This window comes from Salmo salar, chromosome 15 (assembly GCF_965601325.2).
Source record: "Salmo salar chromosome 15, fSalSal1, whole genome shotgun sequence".
Classification (NCBI taxonomy): Eukaryota; Metazoa; Chordata; class Actinopteri; order Salmoniformes; family Salmonidae; genus Salmo; species Salmo salar.
The window spans coordinates 55,275,329-55,289,208 of record NC_138305.1 but is presented as its reverse complement, the minus strand read 5'-3'; the positions used below and the strand labels follow the sequence as shown (position 1 = coordinate 55,289,208).

General features: G+C 42.9%; 1 protein-coding gene across 1 annotated transcript in view; it reads left to right on the top strand.

The window, feature by feature from the left end:
* The first annotated feature begins 962 nt into the window (after nt 1-962).
* LOC106571616 (leucine-rich repeat transmembrane protein FLRT2) overlaps nt 963-13,880 on the top strand; it is a 35,299-nt gene continuing 22,381 nt past the window's right edge. Inside the window, exon 1 of the mRNA XM_014144885.3 lies at nt 963-1,345. The gene's annotated coding sequence lies outside the window, so the exon portion shown is untranslated. The remainder of the gene's footprint in view (nt 1,346-13,880) is intronic.

Sequence of the window (13,880 nt, the reverse complement as noted above, 5' to 3'; positions counted from 1 at the left end):
GGAACTGTACGTTATGGATGACCCTCCCTTCAGTAAAATATATTTTTACCCAACCCTCCCTGCACACACAAAAAAAAACAAGTGACCCTCCCCTATACCCAAAATAATAATTCAATCATAATGTGGATAGCCGATAACATGTCTACCATTTACCCTCACTCTTAGGACAGGTCAGAGCCTTAGGTATGCACTTTTAGAAGCTGTTCTTCTTCCTGTCAGCATTACATTTGTAACGTAGCAATTTTGATAGTGCACAGGGCTGTGGGCTAGAAGGTTGTGGGTTTCGAAGACCGCCGTGGACAAGAGTAGGGTGGAAAGATCTTCTTTATCAGAGAAAAAATATATAATTCAAGCAATTCTACATAATTTTACATGAGTAGGTTGATGATTATTGGGATGAATCTTGTCCTGGAGGCAGAACTGAGCAATTTCTGCTTGATGGGCCCACTGAAAAGCAAAAATTATCTGAGCATGTACTTCGTATAGCCTATAGCCTATAGTATAACTACAGGCTTTGTATCATTTTATTGAGACCACAGGCACAAGGTGCACCTGATATTGCACAACCAGCAGAGAATCAGGGATGAGAGGCAGAATGGGAAATTTAGAAATTTCATCGATTACAAATTACATGACCCTCTCCTAGACTAGATTAAAAAAATACTAAACCCTTCCTCTGATTGAAATTGGAAAAACATGTCCCTCCCCCATTTTTCTCCGGGTCCCAGTTCCAGAAATGTCGAACAGTCCCTAACTCCTCTTTTTTTCTCAGCGATTCTCTTCGAACTCCCCCCCCCATCATTCCCCTGATAACTCCCCCAGGTGCCCTCTCGTGCCCTCTGACCTCTCCATCGCCTCTGCCTCTCTGTGAACCTGCTCTCACATTCCTCCAAGACACCCCAGCCCTGAAACACGAGACCACGGTGAGCTCATCGCCACTCTCAGGAGTTAGAGGAGTTAAACAACATAACAAAAAAAGACAACCATTGTTGGACGGGTTCGAACTGGTTGTGTGTGTCAGTGTGTGAAGGTTGAGGCTGCTCAGGGGTTAAGTTACATACACTCCTCACGCAAGAGGAGGAAGCGAAACGACTGCCGACGTCCTGCTCTGTCTCTCTCTCTCTCTCTTTCAGCTCTTTCTCGCCTCTCTGACTGGTGCCTGTAGTTTCCGCCCGACACACGTCTGCCGCTTGCTACATGCTGCCCGACAGACGCTGCGCTCTTTAAAGATAACGAGCCCTCACTACCCTGCCGTCCGGGAGCTGTCCTGGGATGCGTGTGTAACTCCGGGAGGTCGCCGCTCTCTCTCTGACCCTGATCTGACCACCAGCTGCCTCAAAAAACGGTAAGAGCCCCTCTTCTAATGAGTGTCTGACAACATGTGAGAGAAAGTAACAGCAGAGAGAGTGTGAGAGAGAGAGAGAGCGTGAGAGACTAACAACACCCCACGGCACTTAAAGCAAGGCTCCAAACTCAAACTCCCTGGATCTTTGTGATTCAGGCTGAGATAGCTAGGAGAGCAGTGAAGACACACTTAATCGGTGCAATCATAATTAAACCAATCAGTGCGTCTGCATAAAGAGGTAGAGTTTGAGCGAAGGAAGAACATACTCCCGAAAGGGAGCCACTGGATCTGAATACAAGGAAGCTATTTCTAAAATTTAAATGGTGCTATTAGATACAGTAGTCTATCCATTTTTAAGGCATTGGCCATTGGCCACAACCCTAACCCTTTCCAGTTCACTGACTGTTGTGCAGTTTGAGCTATGTATTTTTGGCCAATGAAACTTGTTTAACTTGTTAATGTAGTGTTTACTAGGATAATTCCCTTGTGAAACGTTTCAGAAAGATTGTGATGCGTTCAGACAGAGCAAACCTAGAATGACTTATGGTATTTTTTATAGCCTGATAAAGTAGGGTATTATTCTGGGTAGCTGAGAAAGATAGGCTCTTAGGAGTAGCCTGGAAATTGTGAAGATAATGGTACATTTTAAAAGCTGGTACACACTTTTGATATCTTGTTAAAATATTTTTGAATCACTTTCCAAATGAATATTATAAAATATTTGGTGAGGCGTACTTATCAGTGAGAGGTGTTGTTAATTTCATGGGCTTTTATCTGTTGCATTTGACATGATCTGACTGCTGTATACTCTTACATTAAAATCGAAATGATCAAGAAAAACATTTAGACGCATTAGCCCAACCGTGGAAGAGCTCTAGTTGTGAATTCATTAAAGATCAGCGGCTTTTTAAAAAAGGATAAAAAGAGGTTATGATTTGATTTTAGATACGTTCTTTTCACACTGTTTGCACTGGGGTTTCTCATACAGTACTTTCTTTTATCTCTATGTCAGTTTTAATTTCAGTGAAAAAGCAGGAACTCATAAGGCCCTTGCCAAAACTGCAGTTTGATTATTGAACCATTGTTAAACAAACCCCACAATATTTTTTGTAATTCTACCATGTAAAATGGTATTTTCCCTACCTTCAATTAACACATTCCTCAGAAACCAGAACTCTATTCACATACTATTTAATCATGATGTAACTATGACATCAGAACAACATATTGCTACTTGCTACGTGATAGGAGCATCAGGTTTGGTAACAGGTTTGATACCACTACAAAGAACAGTTACACGTCTCCACTTAGAATATGTCATACCAACCCTCGCTTTAGGTGCCTCGGGAGTGCATGACCTAAATCTCCATTAGTGTCTTGAGTCAGATGACCGTCGGGAAACTCAGTCATGAATCAAGCATTGTCTAGAGCAGCAACTTGGCCTCAGGGCACAGCCCAGAAATGCAGGGAGGGAGGCCAGGGAGAGCAGAACATACATGGCAAACTGAGAGCCAGGGATAAGGGAAGAACCGTACTGAGTTATAACCTACTGCCTTCAACCCTCACCTTCTTCTGGGCATCAGAAAAAGAGGGAGAGAGAAATGACCTCCCGCAGATGAAAGAAAAATAGAACCAAATACCAGCGGGCAATGTCATTAGTGCTAAAGGAATGGATAATGTGTAATTGACCTAAAAAGTCTATATGTGGAAAAACATACTGTACTAGAATTTGTGAGCTAACCTTTCCTTGGAACTTGATGACAGATGAATGTAAATAAAATACAAATGTTGTGTGTCTGAATAATTGTAAAAGTAGGATCCTAAAATAGTGCATAAGCATAGTACAATATATCAAATAATTTGATTATTTACATTTTTACCATCAGCCACATTTAATTAGTTCACACTGGGCACATTTACATTTTACATTTTAGTCATTTAGCAGAGCGACTTACAGTAGTGAATGCATACATTTCATACCTTTTTATTTATTTATTTATTTCGTACACAGACAGGGCACAGACATCAGTTCAATAGCTAGTTTTGATTTACATTTGGTTAAGTTGTCAACTAATGTGAATTCAACGTGAAATCAACAAAAAATGTCATGTGTCATTGGATTTAGGTTAAAAGTTGGGTGAAAAAAAGACAAAACTCCCATATGTTGATGACTTTCTTCAAATCCAATCAGTTTTCCATATTGATTTAATATCATTACATTTCATTTTTTTGGTTGGAATGACATGGAAACGTCTTTGATTCCACCAGTTTTTGCCCACTGGGTTGTTTCAAAATTGAGCCCAATTCCAGATGAAAAAATATGAATTTTGTTTATTTAGACGTCAATGATTTGTATTTATTTATAGGATTTTTAAAACATATTTTTATGTACTATAAAAAAAATGAAGATGAATCTATAAAAACACAAAAACATCATTTTAACTGATTCTAACCCACTTTCAGATTAATCACAGAAAATGTTTTAGCCTTCTCGTGATAACTGCGCTGTGTGCGTCCTCTCTTGGCTAGAGCATGGATATCCAGAGAGCAAAGTAGTTTGTGACTGACTGAATTCTGAGAGTCATTTTATGGGCTGTGAGCAGCAAGGCTGGACGGGCCATTGTTGTTTGTTTTGGAACGTTCAGAAGGCGGCCAAGAGAGCACTCCGGAGCTCCGAGCTGCCAGCAGCCAAGGCTTCCCGCGCAGTCTCTCTCTCTCTCTCTCTCTCTCTCGTTCTCTTTCTTTCACTCTTCTCTTGCTCTCGCTCTCTCTCACTCTTTACTCTCTCTCTCTCTGTCTCTCGCTCAGTCTCTGTATTTTCTCCTCTGTCCAGCCACCGTCACAGTAGACTCATTTAACAGGCATCACGTCTCTGACCACTGACCACCGACTCCCCCTTCATGCCTTAGTGCCTCTTCCACTCTCAATCAGACACTAAACCATCAGTCATTATTCATGTTGCTATTGCAACATCTATTCCATTCCATATCATTCATCACGAATATAGTCTGAATTCATTGCGGTTTAATCAACAAATACATTAGCACATATCCAAGATAAACTTTGTGGACTTTGTGCAAGCCTATACATTTGGTTGTTCACTTGCCCAGGGCTTGTAATGTAAAGGCATGCTCATCCAAGCTCTGCTACCTGCCCTCCTCTGGTTTCAGTCTGTCGGCTGCGTTCAGATTGCTAATAGCAGGCTCAGTTGACGACCTGGCTGCGACAGTGCTGCCTGGCAGGCAGATCTTTTATCCCTGTGGCCCGTGATGTGGGGGTGGAGTGTGTGTGTGTGTGTGTGTGTGTGTGTGTGTGTGTGTGTGTGTGTGTGTGTGTGTGTGTGCTCGCGTGCGTATGTATGTATGTATTGCTTTGGCAGTAGCCCAACAGAGGGCTGTAGGCCTGGGCAGCAGCGTGATCACCTCTCTGCTTTTTATCAGCCAGAGGGAGAAAGTACTGTCCCCTCTCCCTGTCTGTCTTCCAGCAGCCAGTAATATCAGCCAAGCCACTCACATTTTCACATGACCCACAGACCTGGCCTGGAGCAAAGCAAGGCTAAACTATCATATCCCACGACACACCTTATTTTTGACTGGCATGAAAAATTGACAGCCCTCCAGCTAAATATCTGAGAGAAAGCTTTTGACACACCACCTCATCTCAGGGTTAAAAATCAGGTCCACAAAACTTGTTGACTGGCTGGCCTCATTCATATTCTGTCACTGCGAGAAACAGAGGTGTTCAAACTTAATAAGTCAGCTGGTACACACGTTTGATATCTTGTTTAAATAATTTTGAATCACTTTCCCAAAAAATCTAATATATTTGGTGAGGCGTAGCAATTATTCACTTCTACTTATCAGTGAGAGGTGTTGTTAATTTCATGGGCTTTTATCTGTTGCATTTGACATGATCTGACTGCTGTATACTCTTACGTTAAAATCAAAATTATCAAGAAAAACATTTAGACGCATTAGCCCAACCGTGGAAGAGCTCTAGTTGTGAATTCATTAAAGATCAGCTGCTTTTCAAAAAAGGATAAAAAGAGGTCATTTTAGACACCTTCTTTTTACACCACGTTTGAAAAATTGACAGCCCTCCAGCTCAACATCTGAGAGAAAGCTTTAGACAAGCCAACTTATCTCAGGCCTAAAAATCAGGTCTACAAAACTTGTTGACTGACTGGCCTCATTCATATTCTGTCAGAGCTGTTCAAACTTAATGAGTCAGATGTATTTTTTTGCTCCGAGAACGGAGAGAAAGTGCATGTGTTTGAATAATCCACATCAAACGAGGCGCTATGTCAGGGGAGGGTTACGCATATATTTTCCTAGTTATTCCCATCCAACACCAGTAAGCAGGACAGGAGCAGCGATGAGAGGAAGAGGTATTGTTTTGATCAGGCAGTAGGAGAGGCAGCCAGGACCAGGATGTTGTTTTCCTGCATGGGGCTGCTAGGACATATGGAGGATATTAGGCTCTGTTATTTTTCTCTCTCAGCCTGACACTGCAGCCCTAGTGAAACATGACTCAGGATGAATGGGTCTTTTAGTCCAGGGTCTGTCTTCCCACACATTGTACTGGGATTAAAAAAAAAAGAAACACACGCATGAACACACTCAGAAACGCACACGCGCACGCACGCACGCACGCACACACACACACACACACGCACACACACACACAGAGCTATCAGATACCTCACGCTGACCCAGCTCTGCCTCTCTCCCCTCCCCAATCCTTTTTTGGTGGTTTCTCTTCCCATAATTTTATCCCTGATAGAAGAGAAGAAGAAAAAACATCCTTCTGTCTGAATACAGATAAACAAGACATTGACTGACTGTGGTTATCTATATTCCTAAAGTAGGCTACCATCCCGAATCGGCTAGTTGGACTCAATGAAACAAAATGCGGCCACTAGGGGGCCTTTTTTTATGAACTGAATCAGAAAAAGTGGAATACACAAGGTGTAATTTCCAAAATCTGTTGTGCATCAGGAGTTTTCCATTTGTTATGTCAGTCACTCAGTTAGCCCATGTCAGCAGTGCTCTGCTATATGCAGAGGGGGTCCAGATTTAGAGGGGGGGCCCAATACACAGAGTGGGCCTATACGCAGAAGGGGCCTATACGCAGAAGGCGCTCCCAATCCAAATCACACTTAGGGCCCCAAACGGGCTAGAGGCGGCACTGGTTTAGGCCCAGAAGGGCCCAATTTACCCTTAGGGCCCATATTCAGAGCCCCTTTGTTTTGATTCTGTCTGAATCGCTGCGGGTTGGACCTCCTTATTAGATTCTGTCTACGTTTCCACTTGCGGTGCAGACAAGCCTCTGACAGCCTTTATCCAGTTACATCTGAGCCCAACAGCGCTGGGGCTCACTTTTATTCTGCCATTATGAGGGCAGAGGGCTCCTAATGCATATCGCTAATGCCACCTGGAGTTCGAGTAAACAGGGCTGACTGCCACACAGTGGGGCTCCAACGCCACGGCAACGACCCACCGTTTAAACTCAAACAAACTGCAGCCAACCAATCAGAGGGAGTGTCTCAGCCTTGGGCTGACCAGGGTGATTTTAGCCAGTGAGAGTTATAGAGACATATTTAATGGGCTTACTCGCATCTCTCTTGGAGGGTGCAGCAGATCAGGGCTGTCATTTGCTGGAATGTTCTTGTTGCTGGGAGGGTTTTTTGCTGTATCGTGTGATGAAGTAGTTAGACGACACATGTCAAGGTTCATCTATCCCTGTGTGTGTGTATGTGTGTGTGTGTGTGTGTGTTTGTGTGTGTGTGTGTGTTTGTGTGCGCGTGCTTGTGTTTGTGTGAATGTGTGTACGTCTGTGTGTATGTTCAGTCAGACAGTACAGAGACCTGTAGTTCTGAAAGCTGTATCATGTCCATTAATTCAGCTCATTCGAGGTGGGATCGGATGGCCTTCCCAGAATCCCCCAGGGACCCCGGCGTTTTTCTTTGAGGGTGCCTCGTCGTCCCCAAATGATACAGGATTCAATTTCAAACCCCTCAGCATATCGCCCAGCAATTGCTTTCTGCGGCAATTTATTATGGCACGTTAAAAGATTCCAAGAAGTGAGTGAGTTTGTGTTGGCACTAAAACAACGGTGGTCAGTTACATCTCCTTCACACTCAGCGTAGCTAGAAGAGTCACCCTTTTTTGTTTCTGCTGAGCTCTAGCTGTTTCAACATCAAGCCCCTAAAAAAATCTGTCGGTTGCCACTTTTCCATAACAATATCAAAGAAGAGGAGATGGTTGTGGGCCCATTGGTTGACCTGGTCCCCTGGGGCATATAGGCTTACCGGCTCAGAATATGCACTGAGCAGCATCAAAGCCCAGAGCGCTAAGGCTGATAGCTTGTGGTGACATTGCACTGTGGGACTGAGGCAGTCTCGGCCACCATTACACGTATACCCTGGATCAGCCAGTTATAATCAATTTTCCACCCAAGATGTCTCCCTGCCTCCCACATGTTGTTGAAGCATATGGCCCATTGAAGCGAGAGGAAAGACAGACAGAGGGAAAAATAAGTCCAGTGGCACTGCTGAAAAAATACAGAGACAGACAGACAGACAGACAGACAGACAGACAGACACTAGCCTACAGGAAAAGTGCACTAAACTGAAGAAAAAAACCCGATACATAAAGGCAAGAAACGGAAGCAGTTTTTACTAAGAACTTTTCGAGCAAAAGCAGTGAATTCCTACTGGGTTAAAACTTAGTTAACCTCTTACTGTGTAAAGCCACATCATTATCTGCTAAACCCTTCTCTCATCTCCGTACAACCACATAGACTATGAATTTCAACACTGCTTCTATTGTAGCTATTTTCAGAACATAGTACTGTATCAATTCAAGACTTCTTATCGGTAGGTCTTTGCAAGTCGACAGGACATTCCTGGGCGCGTCTGTTTTTGCGCCGCGCTATTTCAAATGCACTCATGAGTGGAATTTGTTTTGCTTCAGTTGAATGTTGCAAGTCAAATGCCATGGAACGAATGCCTTTAAAAGACGCTCATCCTGGGTGTGGTACGTCAATGAAAAGAAATGCGACTTTGTGTGTTTGTGCATCTCTGTAATATGGCTTGTGTTTGTGGATGCACTCCCACATGTGTGTGTGTATGTGCATCTCTGTAATATGGCTTGTGTTTGTGGATGCACTCCCACGTGTGTGTGTATGTGCATGCTGATGTGCCTACCTGTGCATGTGTGCGTGTGTGCGTGTGTGTGTGTGTGTGTGTGTGTGTGTGTGTGTGTGTGTGTGTGTGTGTGTGTGTGTGTGTGTGTGTGTGTGTGTGTGTGTGTGTGTGTCTTGACATCTATATGTAAAAGCCCATTACCCAGACAGGGGAATATGTCTGTACATGGAGACAATAGGGGTCAAGTGTTCTCCTTTTACACAGAGCAAACGCTCACTCAGGGAGAGGAGATGAAGTGTTGGCCCTGAGAAAATAGTCCCCCAGTGTCTACTGTCTATATAGGCTACTATACCAAACCTGTCACTGGAACCAGATTAGAAACTGATGAACCTCCACTGAAAAATTATGAACCTTGAAATGCCCATTGAATAAATGTATAAGGCATTTTTAATCGATATTCTTCAAGAATCAATGGGTATATATAATTTGTTTAAATGATCAAAAATGTGCCTTTGACCATCCCCCTTTGTCATTTAAAAAAATAAATTATCCCCCTTTTATAAAAAACAGTATCTCTAGAATTGTAAAATATTAGGATGGTAGGAAAGTTTTACTGTAGATATACAGTAGCTGCCTGTACATTAATTTACTTGATTAATAAACAATAAATGGATTTAAGCAATCTAGACACACTACACAGAGAGACGTCTGAATCCAAATTAGACTGAAACTCCACATACTATATAAAACAAATATAGTTGACATTTCCCTTATGACTAAGGAAATACAACAACAAAAAAGCATATACAAAACTATCTAGCCCGTAACTAAGGACAAAAGTGTTATTTTTTAAATTCTTGAACTAGGAACAAGAAACATTACTTTCTCAAGAAAACGATTATGAAGGTTGGATGTTATTCAACAAACACACCACTAATTACTCCATCAATTAAAACCGTTAACATTTTTAAGTCCATTAGCATTTTTGACACTACACATTTAAGTGCTCATTACTCGTGCTTTAGGTTAGCATGAGCAAATGTACCAGTACACTGGAGTGTACATGGTAGTGTATTTTTCTTCTCCGACGCATCCACCACCAACACCACCACAGTTTTTTCTCTGCAGATGTTCACGGCAAAAAAAAAGAAGCTATATCAACAACCTGAACATTCTCCTGCTGTCACAACAGAAATCTCCATAATGAGATATAATAAGCTTTAAGGTTTTGGCCGAGTACGCCACATATTTTTCAGTTACAGACTCGCATTAACTCTCTCCATCTGCTAACACTCATAGAGTACAGCGAGCAGCTCGGTTTTCCTTCCATTCTCCAGTATTCTACTATGGCCTGGTGGAGAGTAGGGAGAGTTATGTGGCTGTTGATGAGTTATGCTGAGTTAGAGCTCTGGAGTTAGAGGCCTTGGGCAGAGCGGCCTTGGACCCTGTTCCGTTGGAAGACTATCAGAGTGCACAGTCATTAGAAATCCCTCATTTTCACTCCACTGTGTAAAAGCCAGAGTGGCATCCGCCTCAATAAGCCCAGCAAAAAGAATCACCTCCGATGGAGGAAATTGGCTGTGGGTAAAGAGGGAGAGTTTGAGGGTGAAGTTATTCTTTGGCATTCATCGGCTCTGGCTGGCTCGGTAAACAACGCTAGGGAAGAATCAAGTCAGGCTTTTTTTCCAGTAAGTACTCTGAGTATTAAGGAGGTGACAAGTAGCTTTCATAAAATCCCTTAATGACCACAGAAAGGATCCCTGTTTAAATGTATATTTTCATTCATCAGGTCCTATGCTATGGCACTATTCTATAGGCCTACTGTGTATCCTCGCCTGAAGCCATACTTTACTATGAAAATATATGAAAATTACTGTAAACGGCTGAATGACAGCTATATCAAACTAAGTGTAATTGTTGTGTTGTTTCAAAAGCTGATTGTCTAGTTACAGGAAATGCTTTTATTAATCCAATGGCTTTGTAGTTTTTTACAACTTCTTTATCTGGTAAGAAAGACAGGTGTTGTTTGCATTCAGAATGTATCTTGTCGTAAATAATAATTATAGTCTCAGATGAAACCAGAGAAAACAGATGGAAACACTGCTGATTGATCTCAGTTAAGTGAATTCCCGTTAACCTGATACAGTATAACGCCTCCATCGCTTTGGCTAGTCATAAATGAGTCATTATCAAAACAAATCAAATTGAATGAACTAATCCAGTAGATGATTTCATGGTCTTCCCGAGGGCGTTTCTGGCAAAAGAATGTATTCTCAATCAACATGCCTTGAGACACTGATCAGCTCGTGACACAGAAGGTCAATTATGTGCTTTAACCCTTAATAGACCAATGAAAACTTGTGAAAGGGAACCTGATCCTAGATCTATCAACTTCTAGGTGTAGAATTACTGTATTATGTTAGCTTCAACAGAGCCAATACTATAGGCTCTCATTGTTGAGTTAAACTGAACAAGTGAGTAATGGAGCAGTTGGCCTTTGTTCTACTTGGGGGGGGGGGGGGGGGGGGGTGACAGATGAGGTAGGGAGGGTAGGGGTAGATGTTTGGCTACACAGAGCAGGAAAAAAAACGCTGCTGCGTTGACAAGAGCGAAAGGGTGTAATTGCTGCCTGGGAAGGGGAAGTGTGAGAGAGGGAGAGCAAGGAATTACCTGACACTCGGTGTGTGTGCGTGCGTATGTGTGTGCGTATGTGTGCGTGCGTGCGTGCGTGCGTGCGTGCGTGCGTGCGTGCGTGTGTGTGTGTGTGTGTGTGCGTGTGTGCCTGACACTAGCCTGTTTGTAATTAAATTCTGTCAGTGGGCCGGATAGGTCGGAGTGCGTTGAGAGATTGGTAGGCTCAACTGGGCACGCTCAGTGGCGGTACTGTTTGCTGTACCTCACCCTGTCTTGTATCCAGTGTAGAAGCCAAGAAAAACTCCAGCAAGAGAAGTGACAGGTCTCTCCTCCTCCCTATCATCATTGTGATCTCTCTCTCTCCCCCCACCTCTCCCTATTCTTGGCATAGTTCAGCTTGTCTATCTATGAGGGGCTTGGATTCCTCTCTGTAAGAGTAATAACAATGACTTTCTGACTGTGTTACTGAAGTGCTGTGATGAATGCTGGGGAGTTGAAAACACTACTTTCTCTGACACCTGCAGGCAGTGGTGTGTGTGTGTGTGTGTGTGTGTGTGTGTGTGTGTGTGTGTGTGTGTGTGTATGTGTGTGTGTGTACACGTGCATGTGAATGAGTGATTACCTGTGTGCACGCATGTGTGTATGTGTGTATGCGTGCCTGCGTTTACGAGCTTATGACCCATACCCAAACTGACACAATTCAGTTGGCCATACTTCCTTTTCACGTAATCTCGTTCCTCTACTGGTCGGATGAGCATAGGGTTTCATAACGCGTGAGTGCTATCTCGACAGAGATAGCACTCACCTGAAACAATGTTTCAGCATAAAGGGCTCCATTTATAAACAATGTTTCAGGTGATAATAAAACATTGAGTTACTTTTCCCTCAACTTCTTTCTCTTAGTTTCTAGCAAGTCAAGCTAGTTTACACAGAGCAGCTAACGATAGCTAACTAACTAAAAGCTAGGCTCGGTTGAAGATGGTGTAGCTACACTTCATAAACAAATGTCATTACCGTCACAAGAAACTTTTCCGAATTAAAACGTGAGGCTACAGTCATATAATATAATTGGCTTAACATCCAATGTTGTACGCAACGGACTGCAACGCAACGGACTGCAAATTTGGGATGTGAATGGGGCGTTACATTCTTGTATGCGTGTGTATGTGTTTGCATGTACAGACAGCATGAAGGGCTCCATTTATAAGTTATTCTTGTTAGCCAATCAGTTGAACTGGACTGAAGCCAACTCTCAAGTCCTGAGGTGGGTTTTCTAACACAACCCCTGTGCTACACGACAGTTACCGTTCCCCCACAAAATCCAGACATGCACAGATAGCTAGAGAGGAACGCACATGTGCTAACACTCTCCTTCCAAAAGATACATTTAAGAGGACATTGTTTGAACCTACATCTCTCTGGCAAACCGCCTCCCCCACAAAATATCTCTAAAACACTTCCATGTGCACGTCTAGAGCATTCCCCAGTCCTGACTACCAATCCCAGGCTTTTCACCTCAAAGTCACTGGACACCCAGGAGAAAACAGATACTCATGAGAAATACCTGCTCACTCTAATTGGGGAAAGAGGGATACATTCAACTGACATGTCTTCTGCATTGAACCCAACCCCTCTGAATCAGAGAGGTGCGGGGAGCTGCCTTAATCAACATCCACATCATTGGTGCCCGGGGAACAGTGGGTTAACTGCCTTGCTCAGGGCAGAATGACAGATTTGTACCTTGTCAACTCAGGGATTCAATCCAGCAACCTTTCGGTTCCTGGCCCAACGCTCCTACCCGCCATGCTACCTGCCATAACAGTTTTAAATAACGCAGGGGGAATTTTTGACATGCCTCACACGTGTTGACTATTGTTTTTATTTTCTCAGGGAAACAGAGCCAAGGTTGTTTTATTACAGTCATAATCTCACACGGGAGACATATCCGTGTGTTAAGGGGACTTAAGATGCTTTAACAACCGTTGTTGGGCAGGACACACCTCAATGTGAAATAAAAGTGTTGGTACTAAGATCGTGGGGAGAACAAAGGGGTTTACTGTTTGTGGGAATGCCACTTCACCGTTTCGCGGACGCAAACCTACCAACCTGCGGTTTAAATGAGTTTGTTTTTGTTATTTTTTTTCAATTTGTTTTCCTCGTGCCTGCTGTTAATGTGAATGTGGTTCAGCAAAACTGCGGCATGCACAGCAAAATTACACACACTGCTTTGACAGTGCAGCGATCACGCTAAAGCCACCCTAAACCACCACATTAATCACAACAACAGTCTCAACAAGTAGCTCGGCATGACAAATGTGTGTGGGCAGTGTGTGCACACGCACAGCAGGGAAGACATGGCGCTTAGTATATGCATTACACACATCAAGATTATGTTTAATCAGACCCAGGCTTGCTTGCTCTATGTGGCGAAACATTGCATAGAACACATGGGCTGAATGGCACATCAATTCAACAAAATCTGATTCTGTTCTCGTGTTCTAAGAACGTGTTTTTTTTCTGACAGATAACAATAGTACACAGTACTAGCAGTAAATACACCACGCAGAACAAGGGTGCTGCTGCATCTAAATATAACACAACATGGTCTCCGCTCCTTTTGATGTACAAGAGCATGGAATTGATACATGAATTTCTTAGCATCATAATCCTAGATATAGGATTCAATAGGGAAATAATTTCAAGGCACAAGCTAGAAACATAATTTAGAAAGTAAAAATTCCTTGACAAATGTCA